Below are 11600 nucleotides of genomic sequence, written 5' to 3'. Positions count from 1 at the left end.
CCAAGTCCCTCTGGGAAATCTTCCCTGTAAGAAACAATAATTCTCATGGTCCTTTAGGCTCCATGATGGAAGAGTAGCAGGCAGGTAGAAAATCTGAAAATTCAGTTTGTTCAGCAATATTCTCTTCCATCATGAGAGGGAGAGAGAAGAAAGAGGAGTATGGGACTTGATACTTATACTGGAACAATCTCTAGTTGTCAACAGCATTATTTGTGATAAGAGACTGGGGAAAGACAAAGTGAATGTTGGCTCCCTTCCTGAACTCATCAGGCATTTTGCCATTCACCCAAATTTCATTTCATGCTTTAAATTCTCTAGCATGCTGCTACATAACTCCAGGCCTGAGGGCAGAATCGGAGGAAGGCTCCAGAGCTTAATTCTCAGAAGGAACCTCACGTATCCTTGCCACAGGGATGTGATGGCACTGGTGAAATTTCCTTTTCACATCAGGTTCCTTATCCATCTCCAAAATGTGTCTGCATCGTTTGTCACAGTTGAGGAAAGGGGGAAAAACCATTTCCTGTACTAATGGTAAAAAAAATTATTAACTCCTTTCTCCTCATCCCATTGAGCACAGAGTGAAGATCCATCAGCCAATGCTTGCCTTTGAAGGCGTCTATGAGCAAATTATCACAACAGTTTCCCTGACCTGGTCAAAATTCAGAATGATTTGTAGAACAGACGAGTCACAGCACAGACTGGCAGGAAAGGTAAACCCCACACATTTGATCTGCTGAATTTGCCTCAAGTATGGAGCCAAGGAGTTGAAGAGAGACCACATCCTGACTCACGTCCCCTCTTCAAACACAGTTAGTGGAGTGCATGGAAATTCTGCAGGCTTCCACTGCTGGTGCTTGCAAACAGTGACCACCAGTAGTCAGTTCCCAAATCACCAGGCAGCTAATGAGATATTGCAGTTATTTTACAGCTTTGGTAGTCAAGCAGTTTCTTTCAACACTTGAAATGGATAGGAACATTGATTTATCATGGAAAAAAAATCCGAGGAGAGGAGAGGAGAGGAGAGGAGAGGAGAGGAGAGGAGAGGAGAGGAGAGGAGAGGAGAGGAGAGGAGAGGAGAGGAGAGGAGAGGAGAGGAGAGGAGAGGAGAGGAGAGGAGAGGAGAGGAGAGGAGAGGAGAGGAGAGGAGAGGAGAGGAGAGGAGAGGAGAGGAGAGGAGAGGAGAGGAGAGGAGAGGAGAGGAGAGGAGAGGAGAGGAGAGGAGAGGAGAGGAGAGGAGAGGAGAGGAGAGGAGAGGAGAGGAGAGGAGAGGAGAGGAGAGGAGAGGAGTTTAAGATATGTTTGAAACAAGTATTACATAAACAAATACACAAAGCAAAGTACAGTTCTTTAAGCAAAAGCCATTGGTACCAGAAGTTCACAGAAGATCAACAGTGTATAAAAATAGAATAGCATCCAATATCATATGGCAGTTGCCTTATCTGGAACTTTTGAAAGCTCTGTCCCAAGCCACCAGGTCATTTAAAGTGCATTCATGTGACACTGCCTGCCAAGTACAAGAAGAATAACTATCTTAAAACATAGTCAAGAATTCCAAAAGAAATAGTCATAATTTATAGCAACAAAAAACACTTGGTGTCAGAAAGAAGGGATGGAATAGCAGTAGAAAGAGTGGTTATTAAAGTTTAATCTATGTTTACAGCCCATAAAATCCACAGCTACTACAAACACACACACAAAATAGATATGACATACAGAAAGAAGAATATACAATTATTTCACTTTGAAAATAGGAAACATTTTAGAAATGTTGGTTGGTTTGGACCTGTCAAGCTCCAAAGTTCCTATATGAACAGACATCCCTTAATACTAAGAGGAAAAAAAGACTGATAAAATTTAAGGGAAATAAACATTTCTTCATCCCAGGAGGATGACACAAGGGCAGGGTATTAGTACGCAAGCACCAGAGAGTGAAAGTGAGCTTAAGTACAGTGAAGTTATGCTCAGATTTCTCTGAAGAACGAACACCAAAACACAGTAACTAGAACACACAGGGCATCTGAATAATATATGATGTTCTTTTCATCCATGGGTACTATTCATACACGAAGTAATGTTTTTAATCTTACAAGATTGCCTCTAAGTACAGAGCAATTTTTTTAAAAAAAAGTATTGCAGAGGGAAGAGAAGATATTTTGATTCTTGACCAATACTTCCATTCACAATCTTTCAGTTCAAATTTAGAGCTAATGAAAATTGCCCTGAAGATTCTAAAAGCCTTACCTCAGCATGAACAGTAACAGCAAAAATTCCCAACACTGCCTGGTTAGTGGCTGTTATCAAGGAGAGGAAGATTTCAAACTCATTTGAACTGTGTCCATTTCTTAAATTGGTTCTTGGAGTTTTTCTTAAGACTGACAATAAGAAGGCAAAGGAAGGCCTGTGGACTACCTACACTTTCTGCTTGGGCCACTGAAGAGCTGAAAACTGAAAGACTGTATTCTGAAAGGCTGTATTATCCCTTCACCAGACTTCAGAGCCATCTGGGCAAGTAGGGGATACTTGTGCTTAATGCACCTCAAGTGCCTAATTCCATCTTGTAGCCAACGTGGCTCATAGTTGAGGTTAATTATATCAAATGTTTGCATCTTCCAGTGAAAACTCAGTCCCAGGACAGGGCTGATTTGTTACCACAGCAAAAGTTATTATGGGCTTGCACCTTCTTGGCTGCAAGGACCATCCTGAAAGCCTCTATACACAGTCCACGTAGGATGGGGATTCATACAGCCACTTCAAGACTGATCAAATAGATAATAACAGAATTGAAAGGGAAAAAAGATTCAATATTTAGCAAATGTGAGGATGAATCCATTTCTATTTATGAATGCATCTAAAGACATGAGCCAGAGAGGATGGAAGCAGTGAAGTCATTTTAGATTGTAACTAAGAGCACTAAGCAAATCCAAGGAAACAGATTAAATGCTCAAGCACAGTATATCAAATACACAGCCAGTTCACCTACATCAGATCTGCAATGCAGAATTGCACGTGATACAAATATCAACTGGTACTCCTATCCAACCAGCCTCCACTTGAAATCAGCAAGGTCTTTGAGATGCAATAGCCAGAAGTTGTCTCTTAGCAGTTTTCTTGAGCAAAGCAACAAAGATGGAAAAACAAGTTCCTTCTTAGGAAATTCAGATCTCCACTGACCACTGAAGACAGCACTCCCTCCTTCTAGGGGAGGCTGAAAGCTGGTCATCCAAACCTGAAAATGGGACTTCCTACAGTATTTATTTTTTTCTAAGCAGGCCAGAATGAGCATTACATGTCCTGACACCTCCTCTCTCAATCAAGCAAATGAAGAATGAGGGGCTCAAATAAAAGCTGGAAAATCACCCTCTTCCTTACAGAAGTAGCTCAGTGCAACCAATTCCCAACTAGCATCCTGCTCAGCTTCCCAAAACAGATACAAATGAAGTCCTCTTTGTTGCTAGTAGCCTGTAACGCATGAGAATCTGTGCACTGCCTCTCATGGACTGCAGGACCAGCCCTCTGTCCAGAAAAAAAGCTTCCCAAGAAACATCCATCCTGCAGTCTATTAGTGGATAAGTCATGTTGCTCTATATTTGTCTTATTTTCTGCACCCCTACACAGAACATCTGTATACTTTAATGGTTGCTATTCTTAGTGACTGCTCAGGAACAAGTCTACCAAGCAAAACACATTATCCCATCACTAAAAGCTGTCACTTCATAAAACAAATTTCCTGGAATTACATAAATTACTCCCTTGACTGGAGTGTTAGGGATGCTCTGCTTGTGATTTTCCATGTCATTGTTTAACTCTTTGGTGTTAAGATGAATCTGGTCAACTTAACTTGAACTAAGCCCTGGCATCTAGAACGAAGGCTACTTAAAAGCAGAAGTATATTTACACTGAGTTTTGTAAGCAGCTCCATGAATGACAGGGTACAGTAGACCTACAAAAGTGCACCCATAGAGTTCAAGTGCTTACATCCACTGCGTAAACGCATCATAATCTCACAGGAAAGGAAGACTTTTGCAGGCCTGTAATTTGGCTCCCATCAGCCACTGGACAAACCTGCATCTTACTTACCAGCAGCAGGTAACAAGTGGCAAGAGACTGAAAAAGGAATGTGGAAGCTGACCCTTCTTGTGGCATATTAGCAGAGCCTGTATTTGTACAGCATGCTTTACAACCAACAACAGGTATTCTGTTCTGAATTTGTTGAACCTTCTTTGGATTAATTTATTTTCTGAATTTTACAAAACAAAAATAAATTAGAAAAAGAAAAACAGGTTGCAATGAGCTTCACAATTTCATTATGCACTACAGGAAAATATATTTCCATTCACTAAACAGCAGGTTGCTGCTGTTGTTTTTTTAACTGTTTTGAGGCACCTCCAATTTTGTGACAAAAAATTGTAAATAGCCTTAACATATCATTCCAAGTTCTCCCCATATCCTACCACAGTCACTTCTGCCAGGGTGAAGCCAAACCTAAGCCCTCTTCTCACAGAGAACAATATGAACTTTATGAGAAAGAGTTACTAGAACTGACTACAGTGTTAGAGGTGGGTGACAGCATCAACTTGCATAGTAACAGAATGGAAGCTTTAAGGTCTAACTTTTCCTACAGTTAATTACTTTCTAGCTCCCACGCACTAACTAGACAGTTTATTAAATATCTGCAATGATCCCAAGATCTTTCCTAGGGAATAATGAATGATAGCCTTTCATCTTAAACCATTCCCCCTTGTCCTATAACTATCTGGCTGAATTTTTTTCACACCCAGAGGCACTAATTACCTCACACCTGCCAATATCCTCCACTAATATTATCATCCCTAATGGTTCAGGCCAGCAGTGTAGGCAAAAAGCTGTTCTCTAAGAAAGTGACCGAGATCAACATATCCATCCCAACTGCTAATGAAAAGCAGTGAAACTGATATCACCTTGCAAGCATGTGCTTGCAGCTCAGAAGGCCAACAGTATCCTATGCAGCATCAATTGAAGGGTGGCCAGCCTTCAATTGGAGGTCATTGGCCCCCTCTGCTCTGCCTTCATGAGGCCACATCTGGAGTACCATGTCCAGGCCCAGAGCTCCCAGTTGAAGAAAGATGTAGAGCTTCTGAAACAGGTCCAGAGGAGGACCACAAAGATGATCAGAGGGCTGGAGTACCTCCCCTATGAAGACAGGCTGAGCTGGCCTCCTTCAGCTTGGAGAGGGCCACCATCAGCAAGTTTGACACCAAGTTGAATGTTACAGTTGATACAGCAAAAGGAAATAATGGAATCCAGAGAGATCTTGAAAAACTCAAAAGGTGGGCCCTTGTGAAACTAATGAACTTAAACAAAGCAAAGTGCAAGGTTTTGCACTTGAGTCAAGGTAATCCAAGGTATGTATGCAAACTGGAGATGCAGCTCCTTGAGAGCAGCCCTGCTGAGAAGGACTTAGGGGTTGATGAAAAACTTAACATGAGCCAGCAGAGAAAGCTTGCAGCCTGAAAGGCTAAGGGTATCCTAGGTCCCATCAGAAAAAGGATGCTCAGAAGGGCAAGGGAGTTGACTGTCTGCCTCAGAGTAGAGGCCCCAGCTGGAGTACTACATCCAACTCCAGGCCCTGCAACACAAGAAAATGTTTAATCTTCAGAGAGGATTATCATCATCTAATATTTATATCTAATCATTATAATCATCATCTTCATCACAAAGATGATCCAGAGCCTGGAGCACCTCTCCTATGAAGACAGGCTGAAGGAACTGAGCTTGTTCAGACTGAAAAAGAGAAGGCTGCAGGAAGACCTCATTAAGGCCTTCCAGTATTTAAAGAGAGTTTATGAACACAAGGGAAATCAACTTTTTATGAGGTAGATAATAAGGGGAAATGGTTTTAAATGAAAGGAAGGGAGATTTAGATTAGATATCAGGAGGAAGTTTTTACTAAGAGAGTGGCAAGGTGATGAAACAGGCTTGATCAGGTTGCAGATGCCCCATCTCTGGAAGTGTTTAAGGTCATGTTGAATGGGGCCCTGGGCAGACTCATCTAGTACTAGATCTGGTGGCTGGAAGCCCTGTCTGTGGCAGGGGGGTTGGAACTTGACAATGCTTGAGGTTCCATCCAACCCAAGCCATACTATGGTTCTATGGTAATTATAAGACAAGGGGAAACCGTTCCAAACTAAAAGAGGAGGGATTTAGATTAGATGTCATTGAGAAACTTTTTCACTCAGAGGATGGTGAGGTATTAAAAAAAGCTGCCCAGAGAAGCAGTGAATGGCCCATCCTCAGAGGTGCTCAAGGTAAGGTTGGACTAGGCCCTTGGCAGACTGACCTGGTGCCTGATTTAGTGCTTGGCACTCCTGCCTGCAGCAGGCAGTTGGAACTGGTTGATCTTTGAGGTTCTTTCCAACCCAAGCCATTCTATGATACCATTATCTTTTAGCCTGACTGTACTGCGTATAACCTGATGAGCTTATATTTTATTCATTCCATCACACTTTTTACATTTGTATGCACACTGAATTTTAGGAGCTTCTTCTGCTACAGGCAGTGCGCTGCAAAGAATTTGCATGTTGCCACTCCTCTGTCTCTTCATGGGCAAGCAAGGAGTAAGCATAAGTTGTTTTTTTTTTTTTTTTTAATAGGGAAAGGAAAGGCAAAATATCTTCAAAAACATTCAGGCTCAGTGTATTCATTAGGAGTCAGGGTTATCTTCATTCTGCTACTCTGGAGCAAAACACACTTAAGCCCCTTGTGAAAGAAGGATAGATGCCACACATTTCACTTTTGGTATAGTACTACAGCTGTGAAGCTCCCCTTCCCCCTAACAGTAGTATGCTGAAATCATATTCACAGATTCTTAAAAGCAGGAGCATATTCCAGTTTTCAAATTCCCTGAACACCTCTGCAAAACTGTCATTTTTTTCATCCCTTCAGCTCTAGCAACAAGATCTTTCAGTCCCATGCTAGTCATTAAATAGCCATCTAACACCATCTGCTGGATTGTGCAGAAAAATATTACACCAGCAACTTGCTGCTAGGGGGAACCATTAAACCATTAAGGTGCAAAACGTCAAGGTGCCTGCGTATTGGCTTCAACTGAGGTCCCCAATGCAAACCTGCCTCCTACCTTATTTTGTTTTCTTTCCTCTTTTTGAAAGGCAAATCTCAGCTGCTGGCATTAATAAGCAACTGCAAAGACTAAGAGTCCTCTGCTCTGGATTTTGTACAAATTGTACAAGGGGCTGTACCGTGCAATTACGCTTCAATTACACTACAACTATTGATCTGTAGTCCCACTTCACCCTTTCCTGATTAAATAAAAAGAAAATAACACCAGAAAAAAAAAAAAAAGCCACCCTGAAAGCAAGCCTTCTGCAAAGTCAGAGTGTAATTCTGACCGAGGAGTACTGAAAGGACTGCACTCAGCTGAAAATGCAGTGCCTCAGCATGAGTCAGAGGCTGGGGATGCAGAGCCTCTGCAGCAAGGAAGCAGCCAATATTTAGCTCAGACATTAGTCTGTCATTTCTTGCATCCTGTACAAGGACTAAAGCACCAGTTCTCTCTTCATTATGCACACGTACTTTACAGAGATGACCAAGGATATTTTTAGCATCGAATTAAGCAGCTGCCACTGCTGTCAAATGCAAGACAGTAGCTGTTACTGCTTATTTATGGCAAGAGATCACACCCCCTTTCTTGCTTCTTCAGGTCAAATGGATTTCATGCATCCCCTAGCTCCTTACATCCCTGGATGGAGTGGCCAAGCTTTTTCTTCCACCAAGGTGAAACATAGGCTTGGCTAAAATTAAGTCAGGCATGAAACATTCTGGATGTTTGGAGTTTCGTACTTCTGATTCCTTTTCTCTCCCCACTGTTTTCCTATTTTCATACTGCAATTAGGGATGAATCACAAGTTCCACAGTTATTAGACATCAGATTTTTTTGTAAGGTCCTGACTGAGTCAGCCAGACATGGTGCTAAAGGACAAATTATCTTTATTGAAATCCTATTTTGTCACGTCACTGAAAGTAGCGCCTGGATTGTACCCTGTGTAGATAACAATGCATCTCTCAGATTCCCTAAGCTCCAGGTTTTCTGGAAGCACCTGTATTTTAGCAAAGCAGATCACACAGCACTAGCCAGGATGGTTGAGATAATGCTGTAAAAACCACCACACACTCTGAATCATAGGATCTCCATAGCGGTAAGGGGATATAAAGGTCATGCCTCACGCATCAGTGCTACCTAAGGTGGAAGTTTACCTTCTGCTGCAGAGGCAAGTGGGCGTAGGATGAATTTGTTGATGTATTCCTGGGAGAGACAGAGGGCAGATTCTGTGGCATTGTACAAAACATGGGTAAGACAACCTCAGAAATACTGCATGCAGCTGTGCTCACAAAGTTCAGAATGGATGAATTTCAACAGTCAGCGAACAAAAGAGCTCTAGACAAACATCACTGAAAACCTGCTACGTGAAAGGGGTGGGGAAAAAAGTCAAACCTTTTCTTGGTTAGCCAGCAGAACTGAAAACACTGAATCTGCAGCCCCAGCCTATCTGCTATAAGAGCAGCTTGCTACCAGAGGTGCCATCCCGCTTGCTGCCTCTTCCTAGCGCCTCACACTGAGCAGCTGGCACAGCTCGTGCTACTGCAGCACTGCTGGGGCTGACAAAGGAAGCAGCAAAGCAGCATAGCCTCTTTCAGCAGCAGCAGAGTAACACTGTCTTAAGATGGCAATTTATAACGTGCTGCTAAGCACTGCAGCTGGAAAAAAAATAAAGCGCAAATAACAAAAGAAGGAATGAGCAATTGCAGCTAAGGAAAAATGCTAGCCTAACAACATCTCCTTATAAATTGTCTATAAATGCATTTGGGGCAGAAATAAGCTTAGCTTTCTCACTGGGCTTCTGGAAACAAAGCCTCAATTAATATGCCAATAAAATCCTGATCTGTTTATGAAATGCATGAGGTTTTTCTTGCAATGACAGAGGACAGAACATGTACCTGGAGGTGCCTCCCACTCCTACATTCCTTGATTATTTTTAATCAATCCTTCTAACAGAAAAATTACTGAAAGCACTTTAAAGGCTCTAAAAACTAGACTTCTTGCTATAAAAGCAAAGTCAAAAAAGCCCTGCTCTAGGCAATCCCAGCCAAAGATTTAAATAAATCTGGACAAAGCATTTTATTGCTTGCTGACAGAATATATCAAAAGGAACTTATCCCTTCTAGAGATTCCACTTTTCAGGGCAAAATTGGCTCAATTGACCAACATATGTTACAGAATTTTTTTTTTTTTGTGGTCTGGTTATTTATTGTGCAGAGAGGATCTTCTATAGCAGGGACAGCAAGGACCCGAGGACATTCAGACACAGCAGATACAGAATATGGCCAGCTTCCTGACTGCAAGCTGCTGCCATGGGAAGGGTTACAAACACAGATTATCCACAGACACACACACACACAGCTTATCCCAGGGCTAAAATTGATCATTCTAGGGACACTGCAGGGTTTTAAAGGAAGATGCTCAGCTGGTGAAACCCATTCCACTGGCATGCTGGAATTTCACAGTCACTGAAATACCTGCCCTGAGAGAACTCTGTTTTCTGGTGCCTAACTGCCAGCAGTCAGCTCAACCCTAGTGCAGAAATTATCTCCCACGTGTTTAGGCACATAGGAAAGAGAAGGAAAAGTATGACCCTATGACCTCACAACCCTCTCTTGCACTGTCTTGCTCCTGGACCTGCTCACAGGTCTGCTGGGTTTGCGCAGCAAGCACTGCCCCTACCTCAACTATCAGAGTGTGAGGCTAAGAGCCTGACTGTGCCAAGCCTCCAGGAGGAGTGCCCACAAGAAGGGCAAGGGAAGGCCAAGGGTGCCATGCTTTTGTCCAAGCTGTGCTGACAGTACACTGAGCTATGCCATCAGCCATTATGAAGACACCTGGCCCAAGGGAAGGAGCCTGGCACCAGAACAGCAGAAGGCAGAACAGCTGCCTTCAGGACCTTAACTCAGTCTCACCATTTGCCTATATGCTTCTGTTATATCTACTCTCATTCTCTTTCCATTTTGTTTGAACTGCCGCAGTTCTGCTCTGATCACATTTTAGACAGCCACCATCCTCCCGAGCATGTGCTGAAGAGGTCAGAGCAAGAGAAATGCAGAGATACAGCACCTAAACTGAAGTCATAGCTATCAAGCCTGGGCACATAGAAACAGAAGAAGCTTTGAAAAAGTGTTTGTTTTTTTTAAATACACATATATATGCACATACGATATTCATATGTATTTGTATACATCAGAATTAAAGAAAATTATTTAGTAAATCAATTTTGCAGTACATTTTAAATTATTCTTACCAATGTCGCTGGAAGGAAAAAGGAAACAAACATGTATTTGTAACAATCCTAACATTTGTTCAGGTGTCTTTCCTTTCCTCCACCCTCCACCCTCTGTCTCTCAAAAAAAAAAAAAAAGGATTGAGAATTCAAAATTAAGATGGAAAGCAAGTTACAGGTCTGGCTGGAAATGACAGTGGACTTCTCAACTTTAGGAATTCAGAGCCCTTAAAATCTGTTTTTATTTTATTTTTTTAATTTAAGCTCTCTATTTTGAAATTCAGACTAACTTGAACTACGGGCATCCAGCCACCACACTGAACATTCCAAGCAATGCTTGGACCTCTCCAAAAATATTTAAAAATATGAGCGAAGGCGAGCCATCCTCCCCAAAAAATGAAGAATAATCAAATAAAAAGCCCTGACATTTTATAATAGCAGCAATATTGAATACTGGGCATAAGAACCCTTGCCTCCTTCCATGCATACAGAGCTAATTTATCATATCACCAGCATATGAAATTTTAAGCCAAAACAGCTATTCATCATTGCATTTGTGACAAAAACTCAATTAAGAACATCAGCAAAGCACATGGAGAGACTGGCCTGATCCAGGAGAGTTCACAGCATGAGCAGACAGGACAAACATGACATGTCTCAGCAGAGGTGAAACATTTGATGGGCTTAACCCCACTTCTCCTGGATCCCCCCCAGACACCTAGCAACACTCAACTGATGCTATCATGGTGTGGAATAACCTCTCTTCTTCAGAGTGCAGAGAAGGACAGTAAAATAGCTTTTTCCTAGGGATGACCCTCTCTCACCAAAGTTTTAACTACTTATACAGTACAAACATGAACTTCAACAAATGCCCTGCCATCAGGGACATGTTTAGGGTCATCTTTCTGAATGCTCAAGTGTAACACCCATAACTGAGAAAAATCCAAGCGCATTTGAAGCCAGTTCGGACAGTAACAGGACTGCACTGCAGAAGCTCTTCATTCTTCAGAGAGGACCAGATAAACGGCCACAGAGATTAGATTGCAACAAACCTGATGGGCAGTAGGAGCAGCATTGCTCTCTAGGGTGCGCAGGGCCATGTTACCAACGGGTCCCAGCAACAACCCAGTAAGCACCAGGCCAGAACCCAACCCAGCTCCAGGAAAGCCGAACAACCCAGGAACAGAGCTGGGGCAGCTGCACCCCTCAATATAATCCAGAGACAGAAACACCCAGACTGAGCTTAAATGCACACCTTGGGCCCAAGGGCAAGGG

The sequence above is a fragment of the Cyrtonyx montezumae genome, unplaced genomic scaffold (assembly GCF_038088225.1).
Source record: "Cyrtonyx montezumae isolate F1298 unplaced genomic scaffold, pur_monq_1.0 scaffold_3, whole genome shotgun sequence".
Lineage (NCBI taxonomy): Eukaryota > Metazoa > Chordata > Aves > Galliformes > Odontophoridae > Cyrtonyx > Cyrtonyx montezumae.
The sequence above is the reverse complement of the archived record's forward strand: the minus strand, read 5'-3'. Positions refer to the sequence as shown.